This window comes from Phalacrocorax carbo, chromosome 18 (assembly GCF_963921805.1).
Source record: "Phalacrocorax carbo chromosome 18, bPhaCar2.1, whole genome shotgun sequence".
NCBI lineage: Eukaryota > Metazoa > Chordata > Aves > Suliformes > Phalacrocoracidae > Phalacrocorax > Phalacrocorax carbo.
In genome coordinates this window covers 453,783-475,784 of record NC_087530.1, presented here as the reverse complement: position 1 = coordinate 475,784, position 22,002 = coordinate 453,783, and positions in this window count along the sequence as shown.

Genomic DNA, 22,002 nt, shown 5'->3' with positions numbered 1-22,002 from the left:
AGCTTTTAAAACTCTTTTTGCAACAATTCCAACACACTAAATATTTTATGGTTTTTTTATTCATTTTTCTTAAATTACATGGAGGCTAGTAAAAACTGTCTGACTCATGGCCTGGACCTGACCTTGCGTAGCAGAAGACAACAGCCCCAAATGTGGATTTATTGCCCTGATATCAACCCCTCGGCTACCACCACCCACCAGTGAGTCCCCACGTGCAGCCTCGGACAGCAACACAGGATCTGGCAGTTTCTGAGGTGCTTGACCTTGACCGGCACAGCCCAAGCTTCCACCCAGGGCTGTTCCAAGAGGCAGGGGATGTCCTGGACGCGGGCTGGTGCTGCGCAGGGCCAGGGAGGCCGAGTGGCTCCAACTCACTGCAAGCTCCCGCAATGACCTGTATCTGATCAGACGCATGTCTGATGGTTATCAGTTTGATTGAACCACTGCCGAGAAGTGCAATCACCATTGCTTATCCTCAAAAATATCATTGTTTGTTCCATCCATTTCCTCCACAATTCTGCTTTGAATTTTTTTCAAGAAAATTTTTCATTTTTCAATAGCTTTTTGATCCCTAACCACCTACTTAGTAGCTTGTAGTTTGAAAATACTATGCTGAAACAAAACTCCTCATGAAAAAAGAAAAATATAGCCCTGATACTAAAAAAGAAAAAAGATACCCTGACATCTCCACTGCTCTGACACTGTTCAGTGATGCCAATATCGCAGAAACAGCGAAGGCCTGTGAATTAATCTTGCTAAACAAGAAGAGGGCAAAAGTTATAAGACTTAATAATATAAACAGTAATTTATCAGAAAAGTGTGTCATCTCCAAATGGCCGTTATGACTTAAAGCACCCATTTTGCTCATTGCGCCTGCCGACAGCCCACAGCCTGGAAGCCGCTATCGCCCGTCCTGCTGAAAAGGGCTTGTTAGGGCCACACTCTCTCCACTGAGGCTCTGGCCTATTTCTGGTAATGACCTAGAAGAGATAAACAGCAAGCCAGTTCCAGTCAGGTTAAATTAAGTCAGGAGCACTGAAAACAATGAGGGCAGCAAAAAGAAGTTGGAACCAAGGAGTTAGGAGTAGAGCTTTTGGAAGTCCGTCCCCGTGAAAGGGCTCCCTTCTCTTTGTTGTCCTGGTGGAGGCATCCTGGGAGCTCAGCCCAGCTTGGTGGTAGAGGAATGACTTGAAAAAGCACTGACCAAAGAGCAGTATAAAATAAGTACACAACAATCATGGCAGAAAAGCAAACAACAGGAGTCTGGGAAAGCTTCTCCCACAAATACCTGGTTATCACCTTTTATTCTGGAGAAAAAAAAAAAGTTCTCTGCAGCTCAGTTTAGTTCCCTGGGGCTCCTGAATCTGACTTTATTTTTTAGAACTTACTTTCTTGGCTTCTCGCCCTTCCCCTCATTACCCTTGGGCAGCTTTTCTTTTTGATAATGAAACACCATCTGAGCCTAAAGTTCCCTGTGAGATTCTCCAGGATTTCTTTCTGTATTTCTAGTTCTATTCCTTGTTGCTTGTTGAAGTTACTCACTTGTGTAGAGTGGGTGGAAGCAGCACTGTCAGTAGAGACAGAGAAGTAGGAATGGGGAGGTTTGGGGGGCAAGCAAGGAGCAAAGTTTATTTTTAGAACAATTTGGATGATTACAGTCGCTATTCTGACCTTGCAAGCTCAAGGCACCCAGACCCGCTTTCAACATCTGCATGCCCTGGACAGCCCCTGATCTCAGTAAGATGCTTTTTGAGGGTTTCAACAAAAGAGGAAAAATTTTAAAAAGGGCTTTGAAAGATGTGGTTGAGTGAACAGAAACTCAGATTCAGGGCTCCTGATGCTGTGTGACTTTTTGTAATTTACCTTTTCTTCCCCTCATAGAAGCACTTCGAATCAGCAGTGTGATTAGAGGTTCTGCTGCCCTGGCACAAGAGTTGTTATTGTTAATTGGGTTATTACATTCCATATTTGCAATTTTCTGCAGTATGGATTCCCATCTATGTTAAGACTCATTCACCTGGTAGCATTACTAAATTTAAGAACTCAGTGTTACTGTCTGTATTAGTTACACATTAAATGCATTAGAAAACATTTCAGTTATTGGCAGAACAGAGCGGGAAGCGGAGCCCGGGGCAGCACATCCCCACCCGGCACATGACGGGGGGCTGGCAGCCCGCTCCGCCGGCACTGAGCGGAGGTGGCCTTTGCCCAGGTACTGGTCCCGCTCCCACGAGTCAGTCCCAGCTTTCCCAGGCACTCGCCTGCTGATGCCCATCCACCGGCAATGGGAGGATGGTTCCCTCGCTCGCCAGGCACCTCCCCATGGCAGTCCATGCTCCTTCCCATTGCCAAGAAAAACAGTGTTTCACCAACTTTCTGAATTTTGTTTTATTTTTGCTGAGTGTCCTCAGCACACTCATTAGTTCAAGCCTTAGAATGAGCTGAAAATTAGTTACAGATGGGCACTGAGCGCAACAGAATGCTACTATTTGTTCAAGACCCTTTATGTACATGTCTCTCACCCAAAATGCAGAGCACAGTAATAGCTGGCAAGAGACAGCCAGTCTCCACTGCTCAATTATAAATAGAATTAAAAATACATTAATAGGATTAGATACTTATATTTATATCTGATATTTAGAAAGCCAGTCTTGAAAGGGAAGATGTCAAGTGCAGAAATAAATCAACAGGCAGAGAGGAGAGGCTGGGTTTGCTGCTGTGTCAGCCCAGCAGCCAGCACACACTGCGACATTAACCAGTCCGGCTCAATAACGGGTCCTCCTCGCTTTCCTCAGCCCAGCCCCTCAAATCCCTGCTGCGCTGTGCATCCCACAGCGCTATCCAAAGGGAGCTGTGAACCGTGTCTCACTGTGCCCCTGTGCATCAACATTACAAGGACCTGTGCCAACGTGACCCGGGTATCATCACCTCCCTCTAGAAACTTGGTTCCTGGGTTCCAGCAGTGGGGTGGCACTACCAGTGCTGGCAGGAGGCACGGCGCATGCGGCTGCAGGGACACGACGGCTTTCCCCAGGAAGCAGCTAGCAGGCACAGTGATGGTGTCTAGACGTCACCAGCAGTGTTGTGCATGGCAGAGTCTGGAGGCCCCAGACCCCGCAAAAGCCCTGGCACCATGTGCAGCCCTCACGGCTAGTTCTGAAATCCGCCCCTGTGGCCCCTTAGCACAGCGTTACACACAGTGGCACAGTCCCGTGCAGTGCGGGCAGAGGGAGGGTCCTCTTCCTAGCGGAGAACGGAATAGAATAGAATAGAATAGAATAGAATAGAATAGAATAGAATAGAATAGAATAGAATAGAATAGAATAGAATAGAATAGAATAGAATAGAATAGAATAGAATAGAATAGACATTTCAGTTGGAAGGGATGTACAAGGATCATCTAGTCCAACCACCTGACCACTTCAGGGATCACCAGAAGTTAAAGCATGATATTAAGCATGGGGCATTGACCACCCCTCCAGGAAGGCTGTTCCAGTGTTTGGCCGCCCCCTGAGTAAAGCAATGCTTCCTCAAGTCCAGTCTAAACCTCCCCGGCGCAGCTTTTAGCCATTCCCACGCATCGTGTCACTGGGTCCCAGGCAGAAGAGATCAGCGCCCCCCCACCCTCCATGTTCCCTCCTCAGGAAGGTGCAGAGCACGATGAGGTCGCCCCTCAGTGAAGTTCAGTATCTTACTTTGGAACAGATAGATAGCCAAAAAAAGGATACAGGAAATCAAAAGGAGAATTAAATGACACAACCTAGGATTCTTTTGCAAGTGCAGTTTACAGCCTTGAGGCCTAGCATAACTGAAATCACGTTTTTAACCAGGTGTCATAGATGTTTTATGCATATGTCTGACGCAAGGCAGGGGCAAACCAAGACACTCAGGCACCTGTTACATGACAGAGTAGAAAACACTTGCTGTCTCTTCTCCTGCAAGAGTCAAACGTTTTGTATCTTTCTACTTTTAGTACCAATTCTTGCTTCCCTCTAAGCATTGTGCTGTGATAAGACAAAACTAGAGTCCAGAAAAATGCTCTAAAAATAACAGTTGTGAGTCCCATTGCCTATTCAAATGTAAACGTTAGAGCATCCATCACTGCGACTGTTATACCCGTAGTAAGTGAACACAACGCCTACAGGGAGGCATCTCCTGGAGACGCCACTTCTGACAGTCCAGTCGTGTCCTAGTGTCTGAACTGGCATTTGAAGATTTCAAGGTTTTTTTTTTTTCCCTGGGTGGCCACATCTTGCTCACAAGGTCTTTCCTAAAGGTATTGGCAAGAATAATTTGTTGCTGTTACCACAGGGTGGATGTGACCAAAGATTTCTCTACCCAACATATTTTTATCAGTTGGTACCAGGATTTAAGGAACTGTGGCCAAGATCAGAATCTGGGTGAAGCACATGAACTTGGGTGAATTCATGCAGCAGTCCTGTGTGTATAGAGTACTCAGTAAACACACATATTCTGTTTTATGCAGCTGCAGACAGTAAAGTGTAGATAGCAGCCCAGCAAATAGATTTTGCAGCTTGTCTTTTCCATGACACTTTGTTAAATACATTATTGCTTCATCATCGCTTGTGGTTTATTTTGGCAAGCCCACAACATCGCATTTCTCAAAGTCTTCTGTACCTTAATAAATCCAAGCACATTTGGAACAGAGAAGGGAAGAAACTAGATGCATTGTGCACAACTGGTAACAGTTTCCTGCCACGCCTGATTAACGGAGTAAAAACAAAACTCAGCTTCTGTTGGAAGAGGTCCCATCCAAGGTATAGGTTGTGTAAATTGGCCTTAAGGAAAAGAGGAAAAAGGACGCTCGCTTTGGGGAATTGTTGTGGGCTTTTTTAAGGTTTGTTTAATTTTTTATTTTTTTTTTTCAACAAGCAGTTTGATTTTACTATGAAGGGGGGGAGGAGGGAGTCCTGCCAAGCAGGACTGGGACACTAGTTCTGCTCCTACACTTCCTGCCAGCACAAATTCTGCAGGCAGAGGTGAGCATTCCAGTGCACAGGCCGTGTACGTCGGTCTGTGCAGAGTCTGCGGGCTGCGCAGGGGTCGCACCGATGCGGTGCAGTGCTACAAAGGGTGGGTGGTCAGACGTGGTATTTAGAGACGAGGGAACTACCTCTTTACCAGCCTAAACATGACTCCAGACAGGAAAATTCCCACCTCCTACCCCCTTTCATTTCATCATGCTCGGTTAAATGATGTCATGAAACCCAGTCACACAGTTGTGCCCGTTTATGTGCCAACCATTGCTGCTGCTCTACATGTATTTCAAAGAAAAACTATTTGAGTTAAAGTAGCCAATTCTCTGCTGTTCCCCTGCCTTTTTTTTTTTTTTTTTTGAGCAGAGGAAAAACCCATTTCTATTCATGCAGCAGGTTACTTCCACTCATTCTGGCAGCGACCCCTTATTACAATGGTCTTTGAACAGTACATTGAAAGCATCTTTTAAGACTTGCAGTGTATAGCTAGTGGTACTGATAGCAGTTGGCAACTGTGTCATTTTGCACAAGGTTGTCACCCTCTCTCATTAGTATCTCTAAATATGTCCTTGCCTACCAAGGCAGCTTCAGTTTGCCACCGCTCTCAGCGCCAAATACAGACAGAGGAATTGGTACCTTCATGTACATTCGTGACTGTTCTTTTTAATCCAGTTATAAGGTGCACTTGAAAATCCAAGAAATTAAGTGGCTTCCTATAGATTTCCTTTGCTATAGTCCGTCTTCTGTTCCTGTAGCTCTTCGTTCTTCATTGCTGAACTGTTCTAAGATGCTTGCAGAAATTGCTACTGTGCTCATGGATGCATAAGGTCATTCAGCAAGCGAGATGTTCACCAGCCCAGTCGGCCCATTTCAAGCACCACAGTCGACTGCAGCTAAACCTTGAGAAACTCAGGAAGATGAATAGTTAGCGATGCATAGAAATGCTCTACCAGGTCTTTGTTTGATTAGCTTTAAAGGAAATGTATAGGAATTTGAAGTTTCCTAAAACTAGGTGCTAGATGCTTCCTGGACACTCCTAGAAGACAAGCTCAGCTCCCTGGTAAAGGAACCTGTCTTGGTGTTGTAGGTGGGAGAGGATTGCAAACTGTGTTCCAGAGGGGGGGATGCAGAACATGGAACGTTAATATACCAATAGTGAAAGAAAAGAAGGAAAGAACCACCCTATTTTGTTTCCAGCCACGGTGGCCATGTAATAACCTCATGTTACTTCCATAGCACTCTGGCAGGTTTCCCTGTTGCCCACCCCACGGCACGTCTCAGAACACAGCTGGGATCTGCAGGCTAGAGCAGGGTGACGCAGGGCAGTCAGGGGCATTCCCGCAGGCTGTTTCAGCCTGGGCAGATACTGCTCTGCGATCACAACAGCTGGAAGTATCAGGAGCTGAACTGTGGCAGGGAGAAGAGCGGTGTTGTAGTTACATGCATAAAGTATAAAGTTTTATAAAGTCTTCAATGTATGTGCCTTGTCAGAATTTACAATAATTTAAGGTGCTTATTATTCCTTCAGGCATGGAACTCATAAATATTACTCAGTGCTATTTGTCATTGGCTTCTCTGTCATGCATGAAGTAAAATTAAATACTTATCTCTATATCGTTAACGTATTAAACATCAGGATTTATGGGGTTTGAGATCTTACTTGCTCTGAGAACATTAACTTCCTGATGAAAGATCTAAATGCAAATAGAAGGAATGCCAAAAAACCCTGGAACATAATTAAGGATACTGAGGTGCGAAGAAGCCCCAGGCATAGGAATGTGCAGTTTTCTTATTTCCACTTTCACGGTGGGCTAGTTTTCTTTGTTCCACATTTCTATCCACCGTCCCAATGTGCCACCTTGTTTCTTTGTAACTAGTCATCAGGTGAAGAAAATGTAAGTGCATTCTTACATGGATTATTAGCGAAAAATGTTCCTGGCTGAAAGCATATCCTTGCTCTCGGTACTGGGAAACAACAATTCAGCGGTGTCTAGAAGATTAAAAAAAGTCATAGATTACTCCTTCCATATGAAGAAAAATTCCCTTGGTAGCTTTACTTGATTTGTTGCTATTGCTGCTACTCAAGGGTTCCTGCAAGCGCGCACTGAATAGGGACAACTGCTAAACAAATCTCTATTTCTGCAGCACGATAGAAATGCTTTCTGTGCTGTTGTATAGCTCTAACTGAATCTGCATGCTATTTTGTCCATCCAGTGCAGAATAGTCACCGGGTACTCACCTTATTCCCATCTCAGCAAACACAGATATATAATGTAGAAATTTGAGCCACAGCTGATCAAAAAATTAGACAAAATTAAAGTAGCAATTAGTAACTTTCTGTAAAAACACCACAGAAAGGGTGTCCCTGACAAGATAAAAGGACATAGATGTTCCAGTACTTTGGAAGACTAGAAGCTACTAAACATTTTTCAGAAATTGGGTGAAAAATTTCCAAGTATTTCTACAAACGGTGCTCCAGTTTGCACCATTCTCCCCTTAAGAATTACATTTTCCTGGTTTGATTGTTTATTCTGTTATTGTTCATTCTGTTATTGATGAAGGACACAGATTTCCAGTTTGTTTCTCATCATGTCTGCATCTTCTCTGAAGAAATCTGAATGCAATGAGCCGTTAAGAAACGTTTACAGCTCCTACTGTATATTTCCATTCTGTCACAACAAAATGTTCTCAGTTGAGTCTTTGAGCAAAATTTTGTTTTCAGCAACATCTGTTATTGTTATTAGAACAAGAAATGCTTCCACTCCTGGTGCCACGATGTTATAATATGGGCTATGTTCCTACATATATAAATAAATAAATAAATAATCAGGGCTGTTTTGTTTCTTTAAAAATTGCCATTGTTATTGTGGTTTCAGCTTAATTTTTTTTTCTCACTGGTGACGTGTGCAAATGATAAAGAATGCACTGTTCTTCCTTTCGATGAACCGTGCTGGAAAGCACCGTAAGGACTCAGCAGTTTTCATTTGCTCTCCCAACCCATTTTCTGTGAATAAAGCCACCCAGCCAACAACCCTTTCAAAAATCCACTTTTGTTAAAGATCTTTCACATCAAACTTGGTTTCAGCATCAAAGGCTCCCCACCCAAACAGAGTCCTGTTACCTTTTTCCCTGTAGCTGCTAGCATTTTCTACAGTGCACACATTCGTACAGGCAAGCAAACACGTCCGAATTTTGCAAGCGTGGCCTTCAACAGTGCCGACAGTCTTGCTACCTGAAACCCATAGGGAGCCACTAAAAGTAATTTTTAACTTTTTCCATTTGTCCGCTTCCATGAATTTTATTAAGTTAATGGGTTTATGTAAGCACTGATATTGATCCTATTGCTTTAAACAAGGGTGGGAGGGGGTCAGGCAATATTGTGCACATATATAATTTTATTCAGTGAATTACTCTCCTTTTGAGAGCAAGGTCCTTCAAACGCGCCTCGGTTTCCCATAGTGTCTGTCACTTTTCTGACAGAAGCTGCAGGGTGAATGTAAGTCTACACTATCGATGATCACCGAAGCTGTCCCTGTACGGCATCGTGCAGTCATCTGCCAGAGGCTTTTGCAGACTGGGACTAAGAGACTGGCCTCAGAAGGAGCCTGTGCACACAACGGTGACAGAAGGTGGCGTTTAACGCAATGGAAGTGTCCATGTCCATCTCAAATAGCATGAGTGCAATGTAATGCAGGCGTGACATTCTTAACTAGAGCTTTGAAGATGGGTGCTGCATTGTGTCATGTCCCAGGCTAACTTCAGGCGTCAGAAAAGATGTGTTTCTTGGCTAAAGTTGAGAGTAGAGAACAGATCTGGCGCTGCTCACATGCTCTCACAGTTAGGTAAACGTTGCAGAAAACTGAAATGAGCTACAACACCCACAGGCCTGAGACCTGAGGATGCTTGCCTTCAGGGCACCGCAGGCAGATCCAGCTGGTACCACTCCTCAGCCTCTGCTCAGATCATCTGCTTTCTTCTGTAAATGTCTCCCCAAAGGCCCTACTTAGCAAAAAAACCTTGACACCCTGGTGGTGCCCCTACACGCATCAGTTTGCTGCTTCACCACAGGAGACCTTCACAGTCTCATGGCCAGTTTCTGGAGCCGGTTTGTCATACCTTGCCTGCATACGTCTGACAGCCCCAAAGCCACTCTTTTTGTCCTCTTTACAGCTGCGGCCAAGCTATGTCCCAACAGCAAAGTTGGCGGCTTATTCTAAAACACAGGTTGGACTTATTGGCATTGTAACATCTTGTATCTCACCCCAAAGGACTAAGGTGTTTGTTTCAGAAGACACTTTCTACTCTACCTTGTTCTAGTTGATTCAAATGTCCTTAGTGATGTACTCCACCCTTTGCTTATGGACTTTCTCACAGCCCAGCAGAGTTCACTGCCAGCCCAAGGTTTGCCATTATTCATTCCTTCCATCATTCCTGCTTTTACAATCCTAAGTAATTCCTGTCCCACTTACGTGTAGGCTGTAACATCTCATCTCTGAGGCCAGCTAACTTCTGCCACTTTTCTCATCTCCCTCTTGGCCCATTTTTATTACGTTTTGATTCTTGCTAAACTCTTTCCATTTAAGTACAACTAAATAATTGTAACAATCACTCTATGAAAAAAATCAAGTTGATGAGTTCAGACTTCACACCAGTTGTTGAAAAACCCGAGCTGATCATCCCCACTGCTAATGAGAGGCAGAGAACAGTGGTGAAGGTACCACTGCCATCGTTCACCTGCTGTACCGCTTTGTCTCATGCCATAAGGCTGTTTCCAGTTCTGTTCATCTACATTTACTTGACAATACTGCATTCAGTCGCACTAGGTCTCTTTAACTACGACGTGCCAGGTACCGGGGTCGGATCGTGCCATTTGAATGCCAGCTTCCTCCACGGCCCAGATACACCATGCGGGAAAAGTGGGCAGGCGCTGCCACTTGCTCTCTCTCAAGGCAATTAAGAGGGAGGACTTGCATCATTTCATGGTAAGGTAAATGCCAAAAGGCACTTGCTAGATCTGTGCAAAGGACTAGCAAAACTTTGTGCTCTCCTCCGTGAGTGAGCAGCGACCACCTGTCACCCAGCATGAACCACCTGGCAGATTGATACACTCATCTGTGTCTTGACAAAAGTACCTTTCACAAGGTTCTCTACGTGGTGTTAGGAATTGCTTTATCAGAATGCCAGAGGGGCTCAAAAACTGTTCCCACGTATGGGTTTAACATGTGCTAGCTCTGACTTCAAAATAGCGGGAGCTCCTCTCTCTCAACTTTCCCCACACTCCGTTACCATTGCATTTGGGACGATCTCGTTAATCGACCCAGTCTCTGCACTGAGGTGCCTCCGGAGAGCACCGCACATGCAGGACCACCAGACCATCCTGTGCTGCCCCTCCGAGCCTGACCGGTGACAGGATTCTCCCAAGGCTGCATTGACCTCCTTGGGAACAGCAAAATGCCTCCCTGAAAACCTCACTCTGATCTGCAGAGTTTATGCAGATCAATTTATTGACAAATCAGATTGTCCTCCTGATCCCGGCTTTTGTTGTAGGTGCATGTGATGAGGACAGGTTTTTGGAGGAAAACAGGACATAGCTGGCAGCTGACTTCAGCTCTCGCTGGTCTCGGTCTTATTTTCTAGGTTTAGGGAAAACAGCCATCCTTTCTCTGGTGACTTTTGCTGTGCACGGATTAAGGATTTTTATTATATATTAATAACAAAAAGAACAGTGGCATATTCAGATGACCAGAGCCACAGATTATTTTTTTTTTAAGCTAAAAAATCTTGAAAAATCGAAGAACCTGTTATTTGGTTGGAGATTATTTTATAAAATCCAAAATGAATACTAAAATGCCAGCAACGTGGTTTTCAGTATACCAGTACGCTCTTTTAAGGACGTCTTCTCTCATTCCGTGCATTACAGATGTTTAATTGAAAGGTTACACACAGGGTCATCAACAAGGCTCACAATGCCTCTAGCCTTACAATACACTTCACTTCAAAGGGATTGGCTGCATTCCTGAGCCTTGTACCAATAAGCACTAATAACACTGAAAAATGAAAACTGAAACAGATGTCTCCAATAGCATTGATTCTTATTAGCTGTTCACAGCTATTCTTACACCTCTAGGCATAACGAAGCAAAGCCTGCATGCTGGGTGTGCGGCTGCAGAGGGCCTCGGTAATGCCGTTGGAATGCTCCCCTTCGCTGCTGCTCGCTGCACTCTTGACAGACTGTCTCCATTATAATCTTAAGAAAACTTCTTTAAAATGTCATTTAAAAATGCACCAAATATGTAAACTCTTACTTAATAAGGACAGGATTTGACAGTAACATGTATTTCTTAAAATTAACTGTGAAAAAAAGTCATCAAATGTACGTTAGAAAGGCTGAACAGAACCGCGCATTTATCTGTGCCTTGCTGCAGATCCTAGATCTGTTATGACCACCCAGAAAGAGCTTAGGGCAGCTCTGTGGCAAGATAATGGAAGAATGGCAATCAAGATGTTAAAAAAAAAAAAGCATTGCGCATACTGCTATGCTGTAAATACCCCGAGCAGACAAGTAATAGACATCGAGTCTTTATGCAAACTATCCAGTGAACAACTGGGAAACCGACCTGGTGTAACCTACTAGTGCAATGAGTATCTGTACCCTTGCACACAAAAACAAAGTCTAAAATACATACTTACTTGGGTTTGCAGAGTTTCCTTTTCTGCTTGGTTTTCCAACACGTTTTTGCGCAGCCGTGACACACGAGTAACAATCTAGAGGGAACAGATTTTAACCTCACTAACACATGGGAATGGAAGCTGCTCCTGCTGAAGAAGGAGATAATATTTTTATTCTGAATGTTGGTAGCGTGAGAACAACGTTCAAAGTGCGCCAGCAGTCTGTGCGAGGCAGGAAAGCGAGAGCTAATGCAGCGATGCTAAGAGAGGGCTGATGTGAGCAAAGCCGCGGGCTGCACCAAGGCTCGCAGTCCGGCTTGCGCACTCACCCAGGAACCTTTCTGTTGTTGGCAGAGTTCTGTATATCCACCACTGAGTTTACGTTTGAAAAGCTGGGGTTGCAGAGTACCACGTACCCAGGTCCAATGTCCGCTTCCCATGCAGAAAAGCCAATACAAGGGCAGACTGTACTTCACTGTGGAACTCTTAGGAACTAGTTCCACTGTATGAAGCATCCTTCCTTTCCTGCTGCTCTCTTCCTTGAAGACCTCCATGTATCTCTGGACACCACTTTATACCTTTCAAATATTAAATCTGACTTAATCCTGCATCTGACGGTAATCCTGAAAATAACCCTCAGCCCTCAAAGTAACAGCAAAACTGGGAAAGAAAGGAAACGGTGTCTGTCTTGTGCAATCGAGAGTGAAAATGCAGTGCTGTGCTAAAAGAATAAACCATGTGACGTTCCGGATTCCGTAAAAAATGTATGCGTTAGTCACACCGTGGAAGAAACGCAGGAATCCAGTGCGATATGCCTGTGGAAGTTTCATCCATGCCGAGAAGGTTTCCAGACAAGGTTGAGCTCCTGACTCCATCTCAGCCAACAACTGTCCACCTCGACTATCGCATCACCTTCAAGGTACGTCTCTGCTCACTGACCAGTTCAGCACATTAATTTAGGGCACTGAACGATCACAGCAGGTCTTCTCCATGCATGTACTGACATTAGGGCATTCAGCGAAATCAGCTCAAGGTGCTCTGCTCTGCCACTGAGGGTGGCTTTTTCTGTACCTGCGCTGTCTGACCACTCAGCAGTGCATTCTTCCCTCAGATGAAGAATGCTATCACACAACATACCATGTAACCAGACCAGTTGTGAAAGTCACTTCTGGAATATTAAGAATAGGTCTGTGATGCCTGCATGGGTCTGCAGGGATTGTTCAGCTTGCTTAAGGGGAGGAGCTCAAGGCATTCATTGTACGCTACACCACACAGAACACATAATTTGACTTTCCAGAGAACACCCCTGAAGGGAAACATCATTCAAATGGCAGAAAAGGGAGGGACCTTTTCCATGGAGGTTGTGCACCAATGACAGGCCCAGATACATCAAAACAATAAAAAACACTGCTGCAAGAGTTTTCCTACTGCTCAATACTCACTGTTGTGAGGATAAAGGAAAAGACATCCATCTGCAGCTACAAATACAGGTTTTGTTTTGGTAGGTGTCCGCAGAAATGTGAGCCCATCGTTCTTGCAGGCTTTACCAGTGGCTTCCAGTTCCGTACACAGAAACATTTCTGCCTCCTGAGTGAGCCTAAGTGAGAATTCACTGCTCAGAGGTGTAGAAAAACAGCGTTCTGCCTGAGCTGGGGTGAGAAAGGAGCTCCGGTATCTTGCAGGGCTACCAGCTCCCTCTGCTTCAGATCAGCTTAGCACAGTTGTTGAGGACAATCCAATGGGCTCTGGAGCATGCTGAACACCACCAGCTGATTCTCTCTGTTTCCTTTTAGCTGAGAGTCCAAAATATTTTCTGTCAGTAAAGGCTACACAATGAGGTGGATCCAGATGCTTCAGCCAGATGATGCATTAAACTCAGGAAATTCAAATACACATCTGGTTACTAGAAAAGCAGCAATAAAAGCAGAATTTCTTATTAATAAATAAAAAATAATTTTTCCTTGGTTAATATAAAGGTTGCTGGTGCAGGTAGCATCAAGATCCTTAATATTAGAGTGACCCACTCCACATAGTACAGATTGAAATCCATGAGCCCTGGTCCTGCTATTGCTGCTTCCAAAGCAATGCTGTGATAAAACTTAAATTAGCAAAGGAGAGAGCCATGTCAGCTGAACTGACTGGGACTTAACAGCTCTTGGCTAATTATCAAGAATGCCCACAGAAACATTACCTTACATTCAGATAAAATCAATCCAGAGGAAAATGGCAGCAGCCTGTACCCACTAGTTAGTGAGACGAGCACTGTGGCCGGTTAATCCTGCTGTTAGCCCTGTCCCCCGCTGCCGCAGTGGCATCAGAAAGTCATGCTGTGCTTCCTGAGTGCATCCCTCCATGACACTAACCATTTAACTGGGCAGCATAAAGTTGTGCTCGTGATCTGTGGAAACAGCAAGCGGTCGTAGGAGGCAGGGCAGGCTGGTACACCCACACCCTGGACACTTCTGGCGTGGAGGGCGAGGTGTGAGAATTTGCCAATGCTTTAAAAACAAGTTAGAAAGAGCCAGGCAGAAATAGTGTTGTAGTACAGAATGGACCTTTCCCTTTGGGGTGGAGGGAGGGGAGAGGCGGTCCCAGAGGTGCGTCCGAGGTGGAGGGCAATGTGCCCACCGCTCTGGAACTCCTCCCTGCAGAAAGCCCTGCCAGGGGAATTGCTGGGCTCTGAGCTGCCTGGAATCAGCCGGCCTTGGACCTCACTCAGCAGAAAGCTACACCAGCAACCACCCACCCATGTGCAGCTTGCCTGCTGTTCAGAAATGTGGTGTAGTACATGTAAAATACACTGTGAACATCGTGGTAAATTCTGGGTTATATCAACAGGCAGGAAAAGGCAGTAAATGCATTCTGAATACATACTGAATCAGCAGTATAGATGGTTTTGATCAGACTGCTAAAATAATTAGTACCGGAAACATATTCAACTGCTTCATGGCTATCTAGACATCTGAAGTGCTGATAATTGAATGCCTTTCTGTTTGTGGCATGAAAAGGTACATAATGGCTGCATCTCTCCGAGTTGTCATGCTGCTGCTTCTTACCTGCACAATGCAGCTCACAGTAAAATCACCACAGGAAGGAAAAATACCATAAATCTTGCCCACCGCTGAGCTCACCTACTTGCAGCCGTTCTTGCATCTCGATAGCCCAGCCTGTTCATGGACAGAAAAGTTTAAGATATGGGTCATAGCCAGGGAACACAGCTCACTCAGAAATAGCTAACATGGGAAAATAATGGATGCAAAATATCCTGGAAGCAGAAAGGCTGTCAACAAACTTCCAGGGCTCCCGCTGGAGCTGATGAAGTACATTAGTACTCAGGTAAAATAAAGGATTTCAACGTTCCATTTTAAGTGATTATCAATGCAACAGAAACAAGCGCTACAGACTGGTGAATGTAAACGGAGACCCTGGAGAAGGATCTGTTTGCAGTCACACCCCCACAGAGGAATACACCCAGGAAGCAGCACTATCGGGGAACATTTGTACAGGGATTTGCAAAAACCCAAGAAAACAGGCTGGAAAGAAGGCTTAAACCAGTGAGGAAACTGACCCTCTTTGATTCCACTGGCCTTAGAAAAAAAAAGAATTATGCACTAATTGTTAAATAAGAAGATTGAATTTAAATATTTTCATTGACTTTGAATGTTCCCGTTTAGTAGATGTGACGTGCAGATTCCCAAGTACTGGCTCATGGGTCGCAGTATGTTGAAGTTGCTTTCCACAGTGCTCACAAAGGAGGTCTGAACCAGGTCTTCAATCTTTAAAGAATCAAACTTTTCTTCTTTCTAGCTATATTCCTCGCTACCATTAAAACGATCTAAATGTAACTCAGGAGGAGAGGTTCACAATTACACCATGACATTTGCGGTGGTTCTGCCGTCTGTGTATCAGAGCCTTTCGCCCTCACTCTAAGGGATGTGATTATTTCCCTTTACTTAGCATTGGTGAGACCACGTCTAGAGTGCTGTGCCCAGTTTTGGGTTCTGCAGTACAAGAAACATAAATGTTTCATAAAACTGAATGAATATCATAAATGAAACATGATACTGAAGCAAGTCCAGCAAAGGTCTATGAAGATAATTAAGGGACTGGAGCATCCGACATATGTGGAGAGGCTGAGAGAGCTGGGACTGTTTAGCCTGAAAAGAGAAGTCTCAGGTGGATCTTATACACATTTGTATAAACACATGGGAAGGTGCAATGAAGATGCATCCAATGAAGGGACAAGAGACAACGGGCCTAAGCTGAAATACAGGAAATTCCATTTAAACATAAGAAAAAATGGTGAGTCTGGCTGAGCACTGGAGTGGGCTGCCCAGAGGGGTTGCAGTCTGCATCCCTGGAGATAATCAAAACCCAGTTAGGCGCAGTCTTGGACAACCTGCTTTAGCTGGTCTTGCTTGAGCAGAGGGGTTGGACTACATGATCTCCAGAGGTGCTTTTAGCCTCCATGTTGTGTGATTCTGTGATTCCTGCTATTACTTTCTGTATTTAGACAGTAAACTCTCTGGAGACAGAGTCAAAGAAGTACCGTGCAGGCTCTTTACCTGTTGACCATTAAGTAGTCTCAAAATAAGTCTAAACCAAAGAAGGAAAACAGGCAGTCATGGAACACGGAATGCTCTGGGTTGGGAGGGACCTTTAGAGGTCATCCAGTCCAAGCCCCTTGCAGTGAGCAGGGACATCTTCAACTAGATCAGGTTGCTCAGAGCCCAGTCCAACCTGACCTTGAATGTTTCTAGGGATGGGGCCTCCACCACCTCTCTGGGCAACCTGTGCCAGTGTTTCACCACCCTCATTATAAAAAATTTTTCCCTTATATCCAGTCTTAAATCTACCCTCCTTTAGTTTAAAACTATCACCCCTTGTCCTGTCACAATAGGCCTTGCCGAAAAGTTTGTCCCCATCTTTCCTGTAGTCCCTCTTTAAGTACTAAAAGGCTGCAGTAAGGTCTCCCCGCAGCCTTCTCTTCTCCAGGCTGAACAACCCCAACTCTCCCAGCCCGTCCTCACAGCAGAGGGGCTCCAGCCCTCGGATCTTTTTTTGTGACCTTCCTCTAGACTCGCTCCAACAGGTCCATGACCTTTCTGTGCTGAGGAGCCCAGAGCTGGACGCAGTACTCCAGGTGAGGTGTCACCACAGCAGAGTAGAGGGGCAGAATCCCCTCCCTCGCCCTGCTGGCTGTGCTTCTTTTGACATGCACCCCCAAGTCCTTCTCGGCAGGGCTGCTCTCAGTCTTTTCATCCCGCAGCCTCTATTGGTGTCAGCAGTTGTCCCAACCCTGGTGCAGGGCCTTGCACCTGGCCTTGTTGAACCTCATGAGGTTCTCAGAGGCCCACCTTTCCAGCTTGTCCAGGTCTCTCTGGATGACAACCCGTCCTTCAGGTGTGTCAACTGCACCGCTCAGCTTGGTGTCATCTGCAAACCTGCTGAAGGTGGACATGATCCCACTATCTATGTCATTGATTGATGAAGGTACTAAACACACTGGTCCCAGTATGGACCCCTGAGGGACAGTACATGCAATTAATACCAAAGCAAAGACCAGACAAGCAAAGCAAAAATGTTAAAAACTCTTTCACAGAGCAGTCATCCATGTGAACAGCATGGGCGAAGGTGTAAGATCTGCTTGAAGGGAAATCCATGCATTACTCTGCCTTTCCCTTCTCCTCTGTCACCTAATGCCAGAGTTATTCTAAAGGCTCTGTGGTGATGAAAAGCACAGTAAAGGAAGTAACAAAGACGATTGCATTAACCAAGGGAAGTTTCAGAGAACAGATATTTATTGGGTCCATTTGGATCCATTTCTAAGTAACAAGTGGAGTTATCACTCAACTAATTGGATGGAGCTCAAGGTAGACAGACAGATTTAGGACTCAACTAGAAGTAAGAAAAGTTGCAATGACTTGTAAAACATGTCTGTTGGCTCTTGGCTTCAGCCATCCCCACTTCTGTCTGTAAAAACCATTCCACAAGCTCTGTATTGGGTTATATCCCAAATGAGATTATTTTACACACAACTATATTTAATTTGCAGTGAGGGGAACACCTTGGTTTGTTTTATGTCCACATGCCTGTTTAATTGGGCTTCTTATTATTTAATGTCACTGCTGCAGAGGTAGCTTTTATGAGGCACAAAAGAAAATTTAATGAAAATTATTCACAAGCCCAACTTCTGACTAGTAAAACCAAGAGTTTAATGTAAGAGGCAAAGTCCCCATCTGGTACTTCTCTTTGAAAAGAACAGCCCACATGAAGGATTTATTGTGACATTACAATGCTTGATGTCAAATAATCTAGCCAGAGGAACAATATTGCCCTAAAGAGAGCCATCAGGCCCTGTGTGACATGGGTATTTGAAAGGATTAACTACACTTAAATCAATATGGGCAATGAAAACAGAAATAACCAATCTCTTAGCCGCTCAATTATTTAAGAGTGTCTTTAGTCCCCACAGAACGGAATTAAACGCTTGCTTAAGAGGACTGACAATTAAATCTATTTCTTTAATGTCAAGATAAGGACGTGCGCTCCTTGACGGCGGTATGGCGTGAAGGAGTGACCTTTCCCAGAGAGGAACACACGGAAGGGGCCGTTGGGGTGCCTGGCTGGCAAAGGCCTTCTCGTGGGAGGGAGCTGGCCGCTGCCCGCACTGTGCCCACGCCTTCTGTGCCAGACAGCAGCACGTCTGCTGCCCCGGGCTCCCGCCGGGGTCAGGCTGCGGCTGCCGGCCCGTGCCCTGGGCGACGGCGCTGCCGCGGGGGGCACCGGCAGCGGGCAGCCACCGCCCCGTCTCCAAACCCGCTGGGCACGCGCGGTCGCCTCTTCACGAAAGACTGCACCCAGCTTTCCCTTTTCCTTCTCAGTTTTAAGAGTATAAAATGCAGGCTTTGAAACTCACAGAACGCTAATAGCTAAGTTTTCTTTCAGGTGATAATGTAAATGTAAGATCATTTGATTGAAGTGGGCTGAAAATTTCCCAGTTATTTGAGTTTTGAAAAGTTTGTCTGTCCTATCTCAATTTTTTTTAAGATTTTTTAAAGACATTTTACTGAGCAACCGCTTTGACCTTTCATGCTGATACTATTTCTCCTGAGGTGTTTGTTCATCTCAAATGCAGTGAAGAAATACCTGGTGTGGAAAATTTTAATAAGAAGTTCTATTTTTAGATGATAAAAAGGACGTAACAGAAGCAGGATGTATTCAAAGCATTGAATGTTCATCCATCATATTGCAAATACCCTAAGTGACAGGAAAATATCATATGCGTGCATGCCTTCAGTTAGAGTTCCTGGCCAGAAAAGCTGAAAGATGTTCTTAAGTTAGAGACACCCCAAAGCACTGAGAATGCACGAAAAAGAAGACGTTCTAGTGGCGGTTGTCTGTCATGAATTTCAGTTTTTCAAAGGCTTCTGTGAATTGCAAGACACCCAAAAAGTCTGACTGTTCATTTTCAGGCTGCTTCCCGACACGGCAAATGAATGCAGAAGCTCTTCTCTGGTTTGTAGCCAACGTGTGAAAGTCATTCTCAGGGTGCCATACTGAGTTGTTGCTGCTGTTGAGCTCTGAGACACTATAGACAAGATCTTCTTCCTAGATCTTCCATCCCTTTTTAGCATTTTATATCTGTCCATTAAAATATCACTGTGGTATAATATATTTTAATATATTTGTTTCTTTCAGCTAGGAAAAAAGTGCAGTCCAGAAAAGCTGATATTTTTCTAAGTATTTTTTTAAAACAATTTGTGAAAATCTATTGCAGAAAATCATTACTCATGATTTTGTCTTGACACTTATAAGCATAATAGCTTGGAGGTATTGTTGATTAATGATTTCTAGTTCCTCTGATGTTCTTGTATTAACTTGTCCGCATTTCACAGTCATAGAGTAAGGTGCAAAAAAAAAAAAGAAAAAAAAAAAAAAAAGACAATTGTCACTTTGTAACCAGAGACTGTAGATTTTACGGCTTATATGTGCCCTGACAGCTTTGCATGCAATTCTCAACTTCAGCACTCTTACTATTGATCAAATGGCTGTGATGCTGCTATGTTGAGCCTCACCCTCTGCACATGTCTGGTTTTGTGGTCACCCTGCTGGTTATTTTCATGCCATTATTTTGCTGATCATCACCAAATGATTTATTTCCTCATCTCCTGCATCAGTATTACACAGCTGTTCATTCTTCTCCCGAGCACTTAAATCGCTTTCTTTGCCCTTTTCGCCCTATTACTCCTTAGACGTTTCACGACCGTTTCACCGTTGCTTTGGCACACATCTTTCAGCCACACATGAACCCATCTAAACTGCAGCTTTGCTGATGCTGCCATCATTATTATCTACCCTGAGGAGCTGACAGCCCAGGTATAAGATGATTCACAACAGGTAAAGATCACAAAGCTCTGCAGAACATGAGGTAACGCTGAGCCGGTGCTGGCCCACATGGTCAGATGCAGTCACAGCACATCTGCAGCCTAAGCACCGTCGATACTTTTATAGCTACAGCCGCATATTTGACATAGTAGCGTGTGCCTGTAATTGCACACGTGCGTGGGGAGAGAGCGCCACGAGCTGCCCTGCAGAGAGCTGGGCACACTCCTCACGCCACGGGGAAGGTGCAGCGTTAGTACTGCGCGAGACGAAGGGGGAAGCGCTTGCGTGCCCACACCCAGCCCCAGGCCCGTTTTGCACTAGCCGGTGCAGGTGGCTGGGTGAGAGCGTCTGTGTCCCTTTCCCAGACCCTGGGAATGAAATTGTTCAACAAACTCCGTTATTTCACGGGCTGTTCTTTATCATGTAATTTCAAGGTATTGGTTTTCATGCTCGGTAAAATTTGCATTAAACAGTATATATGTTTATACAGGCTAGAGACAGAATAGGCAGATTTGATTTGTTTGCAGATTTTAGAACAAAGGCAGATTTCCATAGGACAGGAAGATTTTTCCAGCATGGAATTAATTCTATGAATCCAAATCTAGCGCGGTCATTCCTCACCAGCTTACTTCTGTGTTATCTGAAGGATATGGGTCTTGAATAATTGTGACGCTGCTGGCATGCTGTTAGAGTCTGAAGCTTGGAACCAGCTATTTCAGACAATAATCTTAATGCAATCAGCAGGATTAAGAAATCCAGGTAGACCATCACTGAGCTGGCCGCAGTCATGGGGACTTACAGAGGGCTGAGCAGCACAAGCCCTGTGGATAGTCAGCCTCTCTGTGGCGCTCCCATGCTATCTGCTGTACCGACATCTGTTGTTAGCAGAACTCTTGGGAACTGAAAACTAAAAGGGAATCTCTCACTCCTTCCCCCGTTGCTTATTCTGGCTTCAGCTGCTGGTGGACTTGGAAGCTGGATTTCAGATACATTGACACTGTGCCACAAGAAAGGGGAGCTCTGTTTTTCTCATCATATTTTACTTTCCATCCTCTTTTACAGAACCACAGAAGCCCAGAATGGTGGGGGTCAGAAGGGACCCCTGGAACTCACCCCGTCCCACCCCTGCTGGAGCAGGCACCCCCAGAGCAGGGGCACAGGGCCGCGTCCAGGCGGGGGGTGAAGTCTCCAGGGAAGGGACCCCACAGCCTCTCTGGGCAGCCTGTGCCCCTGCTCTGGCACCCGCACAGGGAAGGGGTTTGTCCCCATGTTCAGGGGGAACTTCCCGTGTCCCAGCTTGTGCCCGTGGCCCCTTGGCCTGGCGTTGGGCACCACTGAAAAGAGTCCGGCCCCATCGTCCTGACATCCGCCCTTCAGATATTTATAGGTATTGATGAAATCCCCCTCAGCCTTCTCTTCTCCAGGCTGAACAGACCCAGACTCTCCAAGAATTACTGTTAACGCTCATTGCACGTAAACACTGTTCCAAACGGGTGGCTACAACCTAGGAAATGCTTGTTCAAAGCTGATGCCAGCCTCCTCCCCTTCCCCCTTTTAGACCTGAAAGCATGTTCTGATTCTCCTGGTGGGAAGATACAAGTCTCAGCAGGAGACCTTCAGCTAAGCCAAAGAGGAATCATGCTGCTTGCTTTCAGGACTGACTGCTGTCGGCTCTGCCCCGGCTGTTTTGACCCAGTCACCTGTGGCTGCTCTTTGACGGGCAAGTTGATGCCTGCCTCTTGCCACTCAGTAAGTGGGAGAACTTGTCTCGCTCAGTCTGCGCTGTCACTTTTTTTTGCCTGACAGCGGACTGGTCTGACATGGTTCTTGTCACTCAAATGGTGCAGAGCACAGATCCCTTTAATCCATCTAACAAGAAGTTCTCTTGTCTTCTCTCAGCACCAAAACTAATTACACAGCAAACCACAAGTGTGTGGTTTCATGCAGG